The sequence below is a fragment of the Stylophora pistillata genome, chromosome 9, assembly GCF_964205215.1.
Source record: "Stylophora pistillata chromosome 9, jaStyPist1.2, whole genome shotgun sequence".
NCBI classification, from domain to species: Eukaryota; Metazoa; Cnidaria; class Anthozoa; order Scleractinia; family Pocilloporidae; genus Stylophora; species Stylophora pistillata.
The window spans coordinates 8,962,074-8,976,006 of record NC_142527.1 but is presented as its reverse complement, the minus strand read 5'-3'; the positions used below and the strand labels follow the sequence as shown (position 1 = coordinate 8,976,006).

Genomic DNA, 13,933 nt, shown 5'->3' with positions numbered 1-13,933 from the left:
CATCAAAGCCCATTCGTAAAAAGGCCCCGTAATTGGCTCTACTGAAAGAGATTGTCAGCAAATGTACTTACCAAAAGTCATCATGATACTGACTTTCTCTTTTGTTTAGCAGAATAGGAAAGTGAGGAAGAAACGAATGAACGGCGTATCGTTCCTAATCGTCAGTTAGTGGTTATCTTATTTTTTAAAAATGCACGTAGGCTGGATCAGAAGTTGTTTCGTTTTGTTTTGTTTTTCTTTTAATCATGCCAGTATGGACCCTCACTTTTCTTTTCTGGTCTTCACGCACGTAATGAAGTTTACGCATCTGGTAGCCGAAATATGCAGACTGACGGATGCGGGAGTATCCAACCTACATTTCTATCCGCTCATGTTTTAATGCGGAATTTCTTTCTCTAATTTAACGAAGTCGTCCTTTCAGTTGCGGTTTTTTTAACGCGCGTATGTTCAAGCACCCCCAAAACGTTTCTAATTACGTTACGCTGCGTGACATTAATAATTACCAGGAGAATAACACCTGTTCTCTTGTATTAAATTACTTTGAAGGTCAGAAGGCGCCTTTCTTTGTATTTATACTTACAGAAAATGAGTTCTCATTGTATAAGATAAAAATTATTTAGATTATCAGTGTGGAATCAAGTCTTAAGTAGCTTCTTTCGAATGTATCTTTTGTATTACTTGAATGTGAGGTGGTAATGTAATGTGTACTTCACTTGCAGATTTTTCAGCCCAAAAATGTTTTGGAGAACCTTATCAAACATCTTGCAAAATTTTTGACCTGTGTCTCTACATTTTACAAGCTATAAGTCACTACAACGGAGACCGAATTTAATTTGGATATTTAGCAACTCAATATGGTTAAATTACCTAGTTATTTGTTTACACACTTTGCATAATTTTGCTCGCTCAGGTCACGAACACTTCTGACATTTTCGAAAGGAAGCAATGCGATTAAGAGCATCAAAAATTGCACAGTGAAGGGAAATAGCATTGTTTGACGAATATATTGTTAAAAATCCAAAGTGTCAGGTAACAGCTACATTTTTTTCGCGCGAAATATCACCTGTTTTCAACGCCATTTTGCGTAGTCTGTAAGGATGTTCTTTCAAGGGCTTAAGTGATCCCAAAATCGATGTGCCCGAAAAAATATACTCACCAGAATTGAATAAGAATAGCTTTCCTTACAACGTGTGAAGTTTGACTGATTTTATTTTAAGCCTTGAGCGGAGCTTGGTTTTCGCAGTTAATTTTTGACTGTGCGACATGCGGAGCCTGAACTCAGGTAACCTGACACCGCGTTTTCAGATATTCGTAAATTTATGAAAAGTTAAGAATCGCTGGAACGTAAAAACATGATTTTTGAAAAGGGTTTACTGAAAGGTTTCTTTGGGCGAAATATGAGCAATTCACCAAAATGGTTAAAAGAGTCGTTCAACAAAATGAGCAAGAGATATCATAGTTTTCCTACAGCTGAGGTCGTAATTTGCATATTGGTGATCGATGTAACAACCGTATGTACATTTTCGACACTGATTTTATTTTCTTTCTGCTCTCACGCAACTCTAAATGCATGATTTCCCTTTCACCTAATATCTTGTGGCATAATAGCTAAAAATTTCCAAACTTAAAGTTGATTTCAAAACCTTTTTCTACCTGGCAGGGAATAATTAGATTAGCGTTTGTTTACACAACATATGTCTTTGCTCGCTCAGGACACAAACATTTGTGGTATTTTCAAAAGGAAGCGTTCCGATTCAAAGCCTCAAATTCTACTCAGGTATTGAATAATGACATTTTATTACGAATATCTAGTTAAAAATTTAAAAAACTATGTACCAGGTATACTTTTATCGCGTTAAATTTTACCTATTTTTCGCCCCATGTACAGCACTTTTTGTGGGTGTTGCTTAAGGGACAAAAAAAAAAATCACAATATAGCTGTGTACGGAAAAATTAACATAACACAAATGAATGGGAAGACTTTTTCTTAAAACGTGTGAAGTTTGGTGTTAACTGAATTCATTTTAAGCCTTCAACGGAGCTTGGGTTTTGCAGTGAATTTTGGACAATTTGCCAGGCGGAAAAACCGCACTTAAACCGCGTTTTCAAATTTTCGCAAATTTCTGAAAAATTAACACTCGTCGGAACTTTTAAACTTGATTTTTGAAAACAGTTTACCAAAGGGTATCGTTGAGCAAAATATGAGCAATTCGCCAAAATGGTCGCTGACGGACGATTCTCGATCCTTACAGGCAGCCATTCTTAATGAGCTACCTTCGATTGACTCAACCGCTGTCGGATTTGCTTGCGAAGATATTGTCCATGACCGGGAAAAATTCGTACACACTTCTTTTTTGTGCTCTTCTAACCGATCTCTCTTTTTCTAGTACCTATTTCCTTGAGAAGAGGAAAAATGTGCGCACGCGATTGCGTGTACTTGTTCGCTTTCCTTTGTTTACATAATTTGACTTGCTAGTGTTCAATCTAGTCAAAAATAAACCTACGGCTGCCGGTGCTCGTTCTTATTTGATTTTTAATAAAGGCATTCAAAGGCGAAACAACAATAACAACTGGACAAGATGACAAGGAAGGTACAGGTCGTTGACTGTTTAACTTTTCGAAGAAGAGTAAAGAAAGAAGATGAAAAATATAAGATTTACCGTATCCCGTCGGTGAAACGGCCACAACATCTCTGCCCGAATATATCGCTTCTAAACACTGGACTTGTTTGGGTTTTAAATTAAGGTTACGATACCAACTCCGAGATATAGCGACCTGAACAACGATAGCGTCGATTTGAAGATGAAAGGATATGAGGCAAAAACCGAGCAAACAAACCACTCGTCCCTAGGGAATACTTTTTGCTCTATAAACACGTGACCAGCCTAAACCAGGGTCTCTCCTCGCTCGCTCCAAGGGGCGGGAAGATGAGATACCCTGGGAACGAGGTTGATATCTTTGTTGTTGTTTCGTTGATCAAAAGTCAATAATATTTTAATTTAGTAATCCGTTTGTTGACATTTAATCAGTAATTGACCACGTGATTTTACAACCCATTGCGTAATCGATTAAAATTGACCTCTGAGTTAATGTGACATTTTTGCCGTAACACGCGCTTGAGAGCGCGTGTTACGGCAAAAAGAAAGGACCTTCAGTCCTTTTTCCACCTCTCTACCTGAAGTGTTCTGAGAGAATTTTGTTAACCTGTTTCTTGGTACTGGAGTTTTGATTGGATTGCGCCACAGAAGTGAGTAGTGTGTTTATAATCAGTTGGCATTTTAGTATCATCATTTCGTTTTCCAGCATGAAATTGTCAGGAATTGCTTGCTGTCAGATCGCTCAGAAATTATGTATTATTTTTGTAGATCGAATAAAAACCAATTAAAAGGATTATACGATTCCGTGTCCAATCGATTACACGCGGGCCATTTTCCTCCACGATTCAGTTGTCGTTGCGATGATTTTTATTACAATGTTACTCATAGGTTCGATGCCCTATTAATTGATCTTTACATCGAGTTTTTCAGTTTGTACATTCACGGATAATGCCAATCAAAGCATCGGCTACCATCATGCATTTGGAAGAAAGTTATAATCAACTTATAGCATCGAGGCTTACTCTAGACGTTCATTGTCAAATTCACTTTAAAGCAAGGGTTAGAGTACGGCTAGATTTTAGAACTTCTGAAGAGACACACTGTAGCTCACGGTGAATTTGATGATTTAATGTCAAATTATTTTTACGTATTACTTCCAACAGCTAATGACTGTTGGAACATTCATTTAATAAAAGTGTTTAACCTCCTGCTCTTGTTTATAATGTTCAAATGATAATTAACTGTCAGTGATATTTTAATTCGTTGCCTCGACAATATCGCCATGATTTTCAACAAATCTTACAAGAGACGTCTTGAGGTGACAAAAAGCAAGGTGAGACATGGCAAATGTCATGATGGAAAATCGCCCGTTCGCAACAATTTATGCTCCGGCTAGAGCTCCTAAAAACAACCTCCCCCTTAGAACCCCACCTCAAACCCATGTACAGTGTTTCCTCATGCGTGGAAGTCCTTCGGCAAGCGCCCCTTCAGTAATCGAGCGAACACTTGGAGTAAGTGTCACCCTTCAGGTTTCACTCTGGTTGATTTTTCTATAAGTTTTTTTTTTTTTTTTTTTTTTTTTTTTTGCTGGGTGTGCATATTGAATATAGTTTATATCCAGTCAATAGATTTAGAGATAGATTTATATATCGGAATTTGACGAGGCCAGCATTAGACTGGAAGATGACGGATGTACATAATAGGTTTTTTTGTGCTTTTATTTTTTTAATTTGAATTTGCCCCACGTATAGTCATATCGATGATAAAAAGGATTTGGCGCAATAGCTATATAAACAGACTTTCGTTATGTATTGTATTTGAGGCTTTCCCTCAAATAGGTTAAAACATTTTTAAAAAAAAAAGCAAATTATAAAACGTCGTATCACGCATGGAACAATTACTTTCAGTTTCCCAGGAGATAATTTCGGATTTCATATCATAAAGTTATATTAAAAGCGCTCCAAGCTACTAAAAAACCAGATCACGAAGAGTATGAACTTAAATTGAGTGAACAGAAGATATCAGTTGACCTCTCTTCCTTACGTTCTTATTTCGGAGCTATTTTCATGGCATTTTGGAGGGTTTTAACAGCAGCTTTAGTCCACTTGTTGTTTTCAGTCAACGGATCAGGTAATTGATACGAGAGTAAACAAATACGCTAACGGTAATCGACAACGAGTAAGAATAGGGCTCTATTCAGGTTCTGTCAAAGTACTGAGCGGGAAGCAAAACTGAGCTTGAATCGTTTTGCGACAAACTATATGAGTTTAAGTTATCACATAAAACTGATTGTTATTGGGGTTATTCAATTTCATTTAATATTTGCGATTGGCTCAATTTACGCTTCACGTAATGATATGGCATAAGTTAATTCGACACGCTTAAGGGCTTCTCTTATCATGGACAAGACATAGTCAACAGGAAGTAGGAGTTTGTCAGATTCACCTGGTACTCAGCGATAAACGTAAAAATCTTTTAAAATCGCCCTCTTTCACAATGTTTGAATCAAATTATCTAAGATACACCGACTTACACTACAATTTCATATCCTTCTCTTATTATTGTTCCCAGATGAGATCCAATTAAGAAATTCACTGCTTTGAGAAAAAAAAAATAGTTAGACGATATTTATAAACGGCTAACTAGAAAACACCTATGACTTCAATACATTTTGCTCTTTATTTTGTTCTATCGAAATTTGCAAATATTATGATAATCTGCACAGGGAAACCGAAATAACACTAATTTATTCGATAGATAGAGCTTAAGCAAAGCTTAAATCGATGTGGACTTTACTTCGTTATCGAGTCTATCAAACATAGGTGCATGGTTGGAGATGATTGTTGCCTTGTCAAAGAACATATCTAGGGAAAAATCCAAATAGATTTCTCTATTTCCTTGACTAAGGCTAACCAACAGTGCGAAACGGAAAAGGACTTAGGCCCTTCCTTAGCAAAGCTTTAGTTTCGAAACAATTGTTTTGTTTTGTTTTTTTTTGCTTTACAACCTTGTTTGGGTTTGATTGGCACATTATCGCGGGTTCGATTTGAGACAAATCATCGAAAGCAAATTTTTCTGAGATCTTCCCACCCGAATTTTTTCCTTTTGTTTTATGATCCAATTCGGTTCAAACTTGAATGGAGAGTGGCTTAGGAGCTGATGATGACATTTTTGGAAGATGAAATTAGTAACAAGGACATTATACACCAGAAATCATGGCTTCTGCTGTGGATAGCATAAATAAAGCTTTATGGAAGGTTACTAACATTGATGAACAAATATCATGTCGGCAAATTATATCCGTTACTAAACAAAGTGGATTTTTCTTGATGCGATGAGTCTACAACTACCAAAGTAGCTAAATGGCCTGTTGGAAGGCTCTCATCAAATACCTTTTCAGCACAAACAACAAAGCCTGCGAGCGCGAAAAGCTAACCAGTGCCTGACAAGAAATAATTAGGGCATTTCGTTTCGCTGTCAGTGCCTATGAGAGCCGAGTTAATCAGACATAAGCGACAAAACTGAAATGATACAAAAGAAATTTAAAGCATTAAAAACAAACAAATGAAAAAACAAAAGAAGTGAAGAATTTCTCGGGACCCATAATCATGACCAGTAAATTTATTTCTTGTTTTCCACTATTCCACATTTAGCTTCGCAATACAGCGGACATACTGATGTCTATGTTTCATTGAACGGTTGCGATTCCGAGAGCTGCGGTACAGCCCGAAATCCATGCAGATCAATTGCTATGGCAGTTTTCCAGACGGAATGGAATGGACATATCTACCTAAACGGAATTGCTACTAAAGAACGGCCTTTCGACTGTGAGTCTTCAGCAATACATGAGCATCAAAAAGGAATCGTTTTTGAGAAAAGTTTGCAAATAGTAGGTTTCAATTCCACGCCGCACGTATCGTGTACCGATGGCTTTCGCTTTGTTAAGAATGATGTGACTAAGCCTTTAAGGATTGCTCTATCAGACATCGTTTTCGTTGAAACACCACTGACATTTTGGGATTGTGACGCCTTAAAGATCTCTAACTGTTCTTTCAAAGACTCGTTTTTAGCTCTGAGCGTTAACGTAAGAGATAACACAAGAATGTATATCAACATTGCTGGGTCGGTTTTCTTCAAGAACAACACCTTATGCTTGAAAATATCGTGGAAAAACAGTGACGCTTTAATTGATCAGCAGCTAGTGATGGAGGTGAAAGAGGCAGTTTTCTCGGAGAACGGAGTCTACAAAAAACAATCTGCGAGTGGCTTAATTACAATCATATCTGAAGCCACGCATCCGTCGAGTTTGCTCGTCAAAGTATCCTGTTTCCATATTGAAGGATTCAACAATTATGGTCATTTCGTACATCTTGATCTCCCAACAGCCACGACTGAAGAGATTTATGATAATGTCATGTTGTCCAACAATTCCTTTGCTGAATTCCCTCTAAACCACAACAGTCTGTACAACTCTTTTGCAAAGAAAACCCGTGCAAAGTTCAGCAACCTCAGATGTTCCTCAAACCACTTACTACGATGTATTAGGATCGAGTCTAAAGAAGCGAAAGTGGAAGTGCTGAATTCTTCGTTTGAAGAGCTGCGACTTACGAACCAAAATGGGGGAGCAATGTTGTTCAAATCGACAAGAAATGGTTCTCTCTCTCTTTTTAACTGCAATTTTCAAGGATGTAAAGCTAGAGGCGGCGGGGCTTTGTTTGCTAATAGTCAGAGCGGAACTTTGAACCTGAACATCACAAAGGTTAACTTTACTAAATGTACCGCTGCAAGTTACGGATGTGCAATACTCGTCGGAGACGAAACCACGGGAAGGGAAACAACCAGACTCGGTACTAACTTCTTAAAAGCGATTTTACAAGAGGTCAGAGTACATGGTTGCTATGGGTTCTACAATAGATGCGACAGTGTTAGGCTCGAGTTATTTGATGGCACGGTTGTTATAAATGACTCCTTTTGGAGAAACAACAGCCAATTTGTGTCTTGTGCCATGAAGATAGTAAACACAGGTGGAAATGCTGATGTATGTATCTCCGGATGCACCTTTGCCCGAAACAATGCGAGTGAAAGTGACGTTACAGTACATGCAAGTAGAAGCCAATCAGCTGGAAGTTTCCTCATTGCTCACACGGTCATGTCCGGTAGCCACAATCTGTCCGGGAAAGCCCTTTGGATAAACTCAAACTTTCGTATCGAGCTGTTTAACGTTGTTATAAAGTTCTATAATAGAGCAATCAAAGTCAATGAATCAGATAAGGTCTCGTACTCAAAAGTGTCATGGGGTTCTTATCCATTTTCTATGTCAATCAACAACTGTACCTTTCGCGACAATGTTGTAGATATTCTAGCAACTTCACCCAATCCAACTCAGGTGGAATTAAATATCACGAACACGATTTTTGTCACCAGAGAGGAGTTTCCTCCCTCAGAAGGTCTTCAATTCTTTATAAAACCTTTAAGAGGAAACTCCTCTGCAAACGCCACCATCGAGGTTGACAACGTGACATTTGTTTTGAAGCCATGCAACTTCTTAGCTTTTCTGTTTCCAGGTAAAAAAACTATTCGCATCAGAAGGTCTCAATTCAATAGTTGCCGCTGTTTAAATCGATGGGTGTGGACACACGTGAGTGGTGCTTACCGTGTTTATGAATTATCAGCTGGCGCCATCTCAGTCGCCTCAATTCCTGATAAAAGGCTGAGTCCAGGATGTGTTGAGGAAAACGAATTCAAAGATACTCATCCTATCTGGAAATACCAGACTCGAGTGGAATTCGAAGATACCTTATTTGAGGGTAATGGTGGGTTAATTGCAGGTGGCGTCTACATAGCTAATGGTCACACAACGTTTAAAAGATGTCGCTTTAAGAACAATTTTGCTGTTGAGCAGTCTGGACATGTTTATTTATCCTATGGAACTGGGAAAGCAGATTTCATAGACTGTGTATTTGATTCGACAATTAAAAACGTGGCATTGAACGGTACGACGTTCCAAAAGTCGGCGTTCGTATATTCAGACAGCGGAGGACCTGTTAGTCTTAAAAATACAACTTTGAACTCTTTTACATCAAACAGGGATATCTATCCCATATTTGACATCTCTAATGGAGGCTCCGTTCATATGGATAATAACTCGATCATTCAGTGTCCTCTTGGTAGCAAGCTTGTGCTTGACAATTCCACGCATTTTGTTCTTACTGAATTCAATGATAGCTTTTGTCGATTAAACATTACTGTTCTGAAGTACTCTTGCTTGCGCTGCCCTAGTGGATTTTACAGCCTTTCACGTGCAACTTCTCAAGGACTGATTATAAAGAGCACAGTAAGATGTCTTCAATGCCAGTTCGGTGCCAGGTGTGTCGAAGGTGGTATAGTGGCCAAGACTAACTTTTGGGGTTACAGAAATAGTATGTCTGCCCCACCATTACTGACGTTCGTTACCTGTCCAGAGCATTATTGTCGAAGTCCGAGCCCAGGGAGAAACGGTTATAACAGTTGCTCTAAGAACAGAAGAGGAATTCTATGTGGTGAATGCATTCCAGGATACAGTGCAACTCTGTTCTCAACAGAATGTCGTAAGGATGAAGAGTGTGATAACTACTGGTTCTGGGTACTGACATTCTCATTTACGATTGTGTTATCGTTATACCTATTAGGAAAACAACCAACTCTGAGCTTTATTGTCAATAGGATTATTTGGTTTAGAAAGAAAGAATGCCAAAGGAACGACAGCGCGTCACATCAACTTGAACACCACACAGATAACGCCTATGTAAAAATAACATTTTATTTCTATCAGGCCGCTGAACTTTTGATTGTTGGTTGCAAAGAAACCCTTCTGCAAAAGGTGCCTGGTATGTATGCAGTTACGGCCGCGTTCAACTTTAAGCTACGCACCCTCAATAAAGGGTTGGGGTGCCCTTTTGCTGGGCTGACATCGGTGACAAAAGAATTGGTTTATTCTAGTACCGTTTTCCTGACAATGGCTGACATCGCACTCATCTATTGCGTCCACTGTGTAATCAACGTGTTAAGGCGTAACAAAAAACCATCCTATTTCCACTTCATGGCCGTTATCATGGAGGTACTGCTGTTAGGTTACGAAAGGCTAGCAGAGACTTGCCTCAAACTGATTAGCTGTGTCTCAATCGAATCTGAAAAGCGGCTTTATATCGATGCAAACGTTACGTGTATGCAGTGGTGGCAGTATCTCGTTCTAGCCTACATTGCAGTGTTTATTGTTCCCTTTATTGTCGTTCTTTACCTCGGATCCTCAGCGCTTTACAGCTCTTCAATGACAGCAACTGAATTTCTTGCTGCATGCGTGCTTCCATTACCATTTCTCGTCTACTGGCTTCTAAGGAAAGCCAAGAAACAACCTGGGAAAGAATCTCTTGGAGTTCAAGTTGGTAGTAAAGATGTCTTGGAAGTTCTTCATGGTCCTTTCCGTCCACCGAAGAACGGCGATGAAGGGACACTCTACTGGGAGAGCGTTCTGATTGGTCGAAGATTCATTCTCCTTGTTTGTCATTCGTTTATAACAAGCCCGATGCTGCGAATGGTCGCCTTGGCTACAGTTTGCACTCTGATAGCACTCCACCATGTATCAAAGAATCCATTTCGAGATCGAATGGCTAATACAACGGAGACATTATCCCTTACTGCTTTGATAATAATTTCCATAATTAACCTTACCAAAGCAACCCTGTTGTCATTTGGTATTACGATTACCGGGCCTTACAGATATTACATGGATATTATGGAATGGTTTGAGATTGGCGCGCTGGCGGTTGTGCCGGTAACACTGTCTATTTTGGTCATTTCTGCCATTATCTCCCAACTCGTCCGGGCTTTGTTTTTCCTTTTCGAGAAAGCTGGTAGATGTTGTCATTGGCATGGTAGCGATCATTGGTCCAGGGAAGAACAAAGGAAGCCTCTCCTAGATTTTACTAGTTGAGAACTTGAAAGCAACTTTTGAGCTTTTGGCGAAGACAGTTAAGGTTGTAAGTTTGAACATAAATTTTTCCCATAATAAATAACAAAAAAGTTTTATTTTGAAGAAAATATTAAATTTAAAAGAAGAAACACATCTACAAAGCCAAGAAAATTGCAGCTTTATCTCATCGAGAAGAGAATGACATGCTCGCAATACTTTCTTCAAACTGATATTTCAAATGAAAGAGTACGAAGACAATATGTTAAGGCAATCTTATAGTTCTAGTTTTGATCACATAAGTTTAATTAAGTCGTTTGCATTAACAAGAGAGTTTGGTGCTATTTGATAATAAAAATGGATGAAATAAAATGTTAATGAGAGAAAGCTAAGCCATCGCAGGCAAAATTCTGTTTTGGCTGCTGCTGTTGCGGTAGTCACCTTTGTTAAACTATTTAAATGCTAGAAAAGAAAGTTGAAGAGGCCCTCAAGATCGAAAACCTCCAGCCCATGTACTTTCCCCCCCACCCCCGCTTCCCACGCCCTTACTATCCTCATTTTGAGGGTGATAGAGCCTTCTATATATGATACGGAGAAAACTGTTAAAAGACGTTATTTTGTACCACAAGTGAACGAATTGTCTTGTGAAATCGTTATGGGTAATTGGCTTTCCTTCTTCATCCAATCGATGCAGGAAGGGCAAGATATCACTCCTCACTCCAAAATCAAATCACTGGGCGGATCTTAATTTAAGATTTTGAATGCACAAAACTTGGTTACAATGTATTACTTTTCCACGCTTGGTATCTTAGTCAGTTAAACATGTTTTTCAGAAAGTGAGAGTAAAGGGCAGCGGCGGATAAAAGGAAGCGAGGCAATGAACTCTCTAACTGGAACCCGTACCTTGTGCCACTTATGAAGGAAACCGTGCTGTGAACGAATAGCAGTGGCACGATGTATATCCAAACAAGGATGTAAAAAGTTGCTTGAAATGTTTTCATACACAGTCCAAAGATATAAGTAAATAATTTCACGCATATGTGTCTATTTTTAAATAATAATAAATGCTTTATTTAAACAGAAAAAAGCGACTAGCGAATTCAGCATAAAAAAGACTGGTATAAACAGGTGATCAGTGCATAAAAATACAATTTAAAATACAACTCACCATCGGTACAAGTTAAGAGTAAATTGAAAATTACCAAAATATATTTACATTTGAAAGTGTAGTGCGATCGTCCGGGTGAGTGTAGTCCTGAGAAGGACTGTTGGTGGTAGTGACTGACGTTTCGACAAACTGTGCGGAAGTCATCATCAGAGTCAAGTGAATAGTTGTTGTCAATAGAATGTTCTTAGTCCAGTTCGTGTGAAATGACTGGTCAGTTTTACCGTGGTGTTATTGGCTGTAAGACTCAAGTGGCGTAAGTCGGTCTTGACTGGTCTGTTTTGTTCTGTCAGTAAAGTCAGGTCGTTCTGTTCAGTTCGTTTTTAATGTTAATGTCGTGAATGAGTCGTTTGTATGGAGCCCGTAGTAGTTGACAGCTGTTTAACGGAGTCTGTTCTAAGTTAGTAAACCAGCTTTCCAGAGTCGGACGTTGAAAGTGGTTAGTGCTGTAGGTTAGGCATTTGCGCAGACTCCCAGTCAATATTGTGGTGACATACATACATACATACATACATACATACATACATACAAACATACATACATACATAATATACATACATATATACATACATAGGTTAATTGACCACTCCCCATAGGGGCGTTTCAGGGCCAACACCCACCCATCCCACCTAGGGGAGGACATCCACCACACAGTAATCTCGTGCGTGGGAAATGAACGTCTCCTACCCCTAACCCTACAGATGATGGGGCCTACGGTTTATTCGTCCTTATCCGAGAAGACTAGAATATCTATCCATACCTTGATTATAGAAAGGTAGCAAATTCTCCTCACTTATTTTAAGACCATGAGTATTGGTCCGACCGGGCTTCGAACCCTCGACCTCCCGCATATCACAATTCGGCGCTCTAACCAATTGAGCTAACTGCTCCCTGTTAGCTCAATTGATTTCAATGTTCAGCAATGTGATTGTTGACATCACCTTTCGTCGTCGCCCTTCTGTGTTCAGTCATTCTCGTTACGAGGTTTCTGCCAGTCTCTCCGATGTAGGAGGCTTGGCAGTCGGAGCATTTGATCTTATAAATCGCTCCTTGTCTGTTCCTCGGTACGTCGTTGTCTTTAATGTTTGTTAGTAACTGACGTAGTGTGGTGATGGGTTTGTGGGCGACGCGGATATTGAAGGGTTATAAGGTGCGCGAGATGTTCTCAGGCATGCCTTTTATGTACGGTATGGTTGTTGTAGTCGTTGGAGTTGCGGTGTCGTTTGTTTTGGTAGTATTAGTGGGTCGGTGAGTGTTTCGTCGGATGAAGTCGTCGTTGTAGTTGTTTTTTGAAAAAAAAAAACACGGTAAAGGTACTTTTTCTCGTCGGATAAGCTGTCTGTCGTATTGCATACTAGTTGCACGCGTCGTGTTAGAGTCCTGATAGTTGTGGCTTTGTGTGATGTATGATTGTAGGATGACTCGTCTAGTAATCTGTCGGTGTGTGTCGGTTTCCCGTAATCGGTAAACTGTCGTCCGTAGTGAGTTGTCGTCACGGCTTATACCAGACAGTCTAGAAAAGGAAGTTTGCCATTTTCTTCGACTTCTCTGGTAAACTGTAGGTCAGTGTTTTGTCCGTTAAGGTGGTGGTGGAATGCGTCGATTTCTTCGTGTCGTACGGCGGTGAATCTTTTGTCAACGTAGCGTAACCAAAGCGGTACCGTTTGTGGGCAAGTCGAAAGGGCGCGTTACTCGATGTTCTGCATCACAATTTCTGCTACAACAACAGAAACTTGAGACCCCATGGCTTTGCCTTGTATCTGTTTGTAGTGTTTACTGTTGTACTGAAAGTAAGTTGATGTTAGGCAAAGGTTCAGTAAGTCCATAATGTCGATGTCGTCTGTCGGTAGCGGTAGTGGGTCGGTAGATTGTCGGATTGCAGTCTCAGTACATTATAATGCCAATTGAAGTGGAATACTTGTAAACATTGATTTCACATCAAATGACACTAGTTTGTAGTCGTCAGGTATCTGTACAGTCCTGGTAGCGTTAATGAAGTCCTCAGTGGATTGTAGTTTACATCTGTATTTTTCGGTCAGCGGTTGTAGTATTGTCGTCGATAGTTGGTATGCAGGAGAACCACAGAAAGAAACAATAGGTCGAATCGGGAAACCAGGTTTGTGTAGTTTCGGAAAACTGTAGAGTTTCGGTGGCTGTGGTACTGAGCATCTTTGTCGATGGTACCGTTAGGTGTCAATGGCGTTCGTTTTCTTGAGTGTCAGTAGT

At 39.5% G+C, this 13,933-nt stretch overlaps 1 pseudogene; it reads right to left on the bottom strand.

Annotated features, from left to right (window-relative positions):
• Positions 1 to 12,710: 12,710 nt before the first annotated feature.
• Positions 12,711 to 13,679, bottom strand: LOC148723104 (uncharacterized; annotated as a pseudogene).
• Between the last annotated feature and the right edge of the window lie 254 nt (positions 13,680 to 13,933).